General features: G+C 34.2%; 1 protein-coding gene and 1 pseudogene across 28 annotated transcripts in view; both read left to right on the forward strand.

Moving 5' to 3' along the window:
• Window positions 1–4,821, forward strand: part of LOC143648794 (uncharacterized) — a 130,031-nt gene that overhangs the window by 63,662 nt on the left and 61,548 nt on the right. For all 27 annotated transcript variants that reach the window (XM_077119303.1, XM_077119304.1, XM_077119302.1 and 24 more), the window contains one exon: window positions 2,639–2,785. The gene's annotated coding sequence lies outside the window, so the exon portion shown is untranslated. The remainder of the gene's footprint in view (window positions 1–2,638; window positions 2,786–4,821) is intronic.
• Window positions 1–4,821, forward strand: part of LOC143647768 (transmembrane protein 132B-like) — a 64,647-nt pseudogene that overhangs the window by 10,220 nt on the left and 49,606 nt on the right. The window contains exon 2 of the transcript XR_013158180.1: window positions 2,639–2,785. The product of XR_013158180.1 is annotated as a transmembrane protein 132B-like (transcript). The remainder of the gene's footprint in view (window positions 1–2,638; window positions 2,786–4,821) is intronic.

Here is a 4,821-nt window from a genome sequence, read left to right on the forward strand (position 1 = left end):
CTGCTGTTCTGGAGAGGTTGGGCCCTCTAGGTTTCAGGACTTACCTGGTCTATGGACCCATCTGGAGGTTGTAGGTTTCTGGAAAGTTACTCTGGTGCATGGATCCCTTGTGGAATCTTATATATTGCCATAGGTATTCTTTAGGAGTGGCTGGAATGGTTGTGGTTGTGGTTTAGCAGGTTGTGATAGGTAGCAATGTCTAACAGAAGTTTGTGTAAGGGCCACTTCCAGGGTAGCCTCTCAACTCTATTGCACCTCTCTCAGCCACTGATACTTTATTAGTTACACTTCTTTTAATAAAATAAATGTCATGAATGTACATCATTTGTACTTCTTTAGATTGTACAGGTTTTGAGATGCAGTTACCCTTCACCATTGCTGATGGGAATGTAAACAGCTCCCTGGAGGACAATTTTGTGGTAATATCTAACAAAATAAATGCTCATATTCTTTCACCCAGAAATTCTAGAAATTTATCCATATATAGGTATACTTGATCATACGTAAAGATACGTTCTGAGTTATTTATTGCAATTTGTTTTTAATAGCCAAAGGCTAAAAACAACTAGACATCATTCAGTCAGTAACTGGTTATATAAGCAATGGCCTAGCCATATAATGGTCTATATTATGTAGACCTTGATGAGAAGGGAGAGGCTCTTTATTTATTGGTATGTAAAAGTATCAAAGTGCAAAACAGTGTCTATAGGGTGACACCATTTGGAGAAATAAACCTGTATTTTATAAGGCTTAAGGGTTCCTTGCACTGGAGGGGTCACATGCATGTGTGTGTGCACAATCCCTTTGGAAGAACACGCAGGAAACTGACAACAGAGGGTGCTGGGGAGTCACCATCTACTTTCTGGGGCTTTTTAAACTGTGCTTCATTTACTTATTTATTTATAGAAAGATGAATTAAAATGACACATTCATTCTTGTAATGATATTGACACTAAGAAAATAATAATAATAACTCAAATTGTTCATGTCAAGAATAAGAGACTGGAGTGATAAAGGAGAATAGTGGAAACTTGAATACTTTTGCTCTAAGAGAAATTGGAAAGCTCATCTGTAAAACATAGATAGTTCCTGTTAAACTTTACCATTAAGGAATTGCCTGATACCGTGTCAAACATTAGAGATACCCAAATCAATAGGCCAAGCCCTTGATCTTGAGGTTTAGTCTTGTGAAGCTTATGTAAGTAGTGGAGAGGCTTAGCTTCCCTGCAGTTATGCCTAAGAGATACTTCTGGATGAACTCTTTTGTTGCTCAGATGTGACCTCACTCTCTCTAAATCCAACCCTGTAAGTGAAATCATTGCCCTCCCCACTATGTGTGACTTGATATCCAGGGGTGAAAGTCTCCCTGGTGACATGGGAGATGACTCCTGGGGATGAGTCTGACCCTGGCATTGTGGGATGAACAATTCCATCTTGGCCAAAAGGGGAAAAGAAATGTAACTAATGAAATATCAGTGACAGTGAGAGTTCAAATAAAGTCGAGAGCCTACTCTGGAGGTCACTCATAAGCAAGCTTCAGTTACACATTTCTACCTATCATAACTTGCCAACCAAAACCATTTCAGCCAATCCTAAAGAAAACCTAGGGCAATATATAAGATTCTACAAAGGTTCCATGTATTAGGGTAACTTTCCAGAAACCTATGACCTCCAGATGGATACCTGGACCAGGCCCAGCCTCTCCAGAACAGAAGCTAGTTCCATCTCCCTACCCTATGTTATTGACAGTCCCTTCCAACATGAAAAAATTAGAATGGCCGTAGCCTGCATATCCCTAAAGAGTGAGATAGAAAGAATTATACAGAGAAGGTAGGGTTTAACAAATGCTGAATCATTAAATTGATATCTCTTTCAGTCTCTAGTATCTTAGAGCAGCTAGAAATAAAAACTTAAAATTGTGGAATTGTAACCCATGTCAAACTCTGAAATCTGTCCTAAAACTAATTGTTGTGCTGTGCTTTGGAATTTATTGCTTTTTTGTGCGTATATCATTTTCCACACACACAAAAAAGTCTTCAAGTACTTGTTGAAGAGTGCTTTGAAAACTGTTGCTTCTTTCTTTGCTTTGTATATGTTTTATACTATGCAATAAGAAAAAATAAAAACAATAATATATGGGTAGTTCCCAGTTGGTTGAAAAAGTTTGGGAATCACAAATTTACAATGTTTTAATGAAGCAAATATTTATTTCAGAACATGAAATATCTTCAAACTGCACTTAATATCTTAAGCATTCTTGTTGAGCTGATGTCAGCTGGTTTTTGTTTCCTTTAGTCTAATTTCTGTGTATAAACAGTGATCAACAGTGTATCATATGTACTTTTTTTGAAAATTTCTGGTCCTTTTGATATAGACATTTTTCTGTATATTGGAAATTGGCAATTAAACTGTCATACCTCATATTGGGTCTGTTCTTTGGTATTGAGTATCCCTCATACTACTCTGCAGCCCATGTGTTTGAGAACCTTGAACCTGTCAACTGTTTCTGTGCTATTTCCGAGAACAAAATCTGATTTTGGGAGTGATTACTTTAAAGATTTCTTGGCTGCTAATAAATTGTGATACATAATGTGTTATGGAAAGATTTTTTCTTTTTAATTTTTTCTTAAAAATATAGGTGGTGGCCGAAGATCAAGTTTCTTAGTTGCCAAAGGTGGTTCACAAATACTGTTACAGTTACTTATGAATGCCAGCAAAGAATCTCCCCCAAATGAGGAGTTAATGGTGCAGATTCATTCTATTCTTGCAAAGATTGGACAAAAAGGTAAGAGTTGCATTTAAATGGTTAACTATTTCTGAAACCATCTTTGTAACATTAACTTTATTTGCCTTTAAAATGCTAAATTTTAAAAATCTAAAACGTGACTGCTTTTTCTTGGTCTTAGTAATGTAATATTTTTTTACGGTCAACTAGTGACCTACAAGGATTGGGGATCCAAAATTTATGAGGAATTCTTCTGCATGTGATAGAGAAAGGAAAAGAAATGTTTCAAAATCACAAGTGTGTGTTGTGTGTGCATGCTCATGTGTGTGTATAAATGATACAGATAACATGGATATTATTGAGGCTAGAAGCAGGGAGTTTGGTTAGAAATGTTTTAAGGAACGTAGAGATAGCATATGCCATTGCTTTTCATTAATAGTTATATTTGTGCTGCCTGGTCTCAGTGTTCAGGAAATTTGAAATCTAGTCAAGCCAAAATACACATGAAAAATCATGAGACTGATTTTTATAGCAGTAACACACGTAAAATATTAAAAAATGTAAATTGAGAAAACTTGGAACACTGGATAAAGGAGGAAGTTGATTTAGGTTGTCAGAGAAAGGCAAAGAGATTAAAATGATCTTCAAATTATTAGAAGAGTTATTTTTAAGAGTTTTTCTGCCATTGGCTTGTGGCTTCCATTTGCATTTTGAACTTTGAAATATTGAGTTCAAATGCTTATTCAGGAAAATGAGGTTGTATGTGCATATCGTTTTTATGTGTGTATATGTGTTTTATGGCTATCTTTATTCATTTTATAAATATTTAAATAAAATTTTTAAGATGTGTTTAAAGTCAATATCCCTGAGATAACTAATTGTCCAGGTGTCTTAGGGACCTTTAGATTTAAACATATGCAGCTTATTTAAGTAGTAAGTTAGTGGTCACTTAAGGACATGCAGTTTATTTAAGTAATAGGTTAGTGGTCTCATATTTTCCTTTAACTCTTGTGTTTGAGATGTAAGGGCTCCCTCTTAAGAGTTTTGCTGAAAAAGTATTGTTCTTGCAAATGAAAAATAAAATAAGAGAAGCTAAGAATATTGTCATTTCTTGCCTTCTACTCTACTTAGAGCCAGTTTATCTTTTTAATCTAATTTTCATGGAATTAAATTAGCATATTGATATCTTTAATATCCCTTTTATATATCCTGAAAGCCCCTTTTAAGTTGTAGTTAATTTTATTTTCTCCTGCACAGTCTTTTAAATTCTTGCTTTTATTTTGCTGTTTGCCCAGTTTTTCCATATTTATGTCGTTCAAGGACATTATGCAGTAATTTCTTGAGTGATTTTTCTATAGTTTTTTTTTCTTGTAAGGTGAGAGTAATTTTCCTTCAGGAATGTTCAGTTCTTTTTCCTTAAAATTCCTGTTTATGAAATATCTCTGCTGGTTCTGCTTACTTTCCTTGCTTAAAATCTTAGTAGTCTAAATTGTTATCTAGGTTTTCTTTTGCTCTTTTAATATTTTTCTGAAAAGAAAAATCAAGAGCTGCTTGTTTTTCTCATCTTTCTTTGTCAAGAAATTTATCCTTGTAGGGATTTATTTGATAATATTTTTCAAATTATTTTCTATAGAAGCTGTTAGTTAAAAAATTATTTATTCTTTTATAAGTCTGAAAATATAGAGTTTATATTAAATAAATATGATTGATGATGGGGATTTAGATTCTTTACTATTACCCTGAACTGTGTGATGGTGTTCCTGGGAAAAAATATTGAACTGGATAGTCTTATACCTGTGGTGGGCCAGCTAAGGTTTTCCTTTCATGACAACCTCAGTGCCAGGCTACTGCAACCCCCTTGCCCTCACCCCCATCTTCCTCTTAGGACCATCTTTCAAGCCAATCAACCATGTTTCAAAAATAGGATTATTTTTAACAATCATACAGAGATGGTTATGATTTTAATTGTTTCAGTACAACTTTCTATATGATCATTTGAATTCCTAATGTAAATTTAAAATATCATTGCTTTGTGACATCTTCATTTCATTTAATAATTACACATGAATAAATTGTGATTTATCTTTTTTTAACAG

Source organism: Tamandua tetradactyla, chromosome 10 (genome assembly GCF_023851605.1).
Source record: "Tamandua tetradactyla isolate mTamTet1 chromosome 10, mTamTet1.pri, whole genome shotgun sequence".
NCBI lineage: Eukaryota > Metazoa > Chordata > Mammalia > Pilosa > Myrmecophagidae > Tamandua > Tamandua tetradactyla.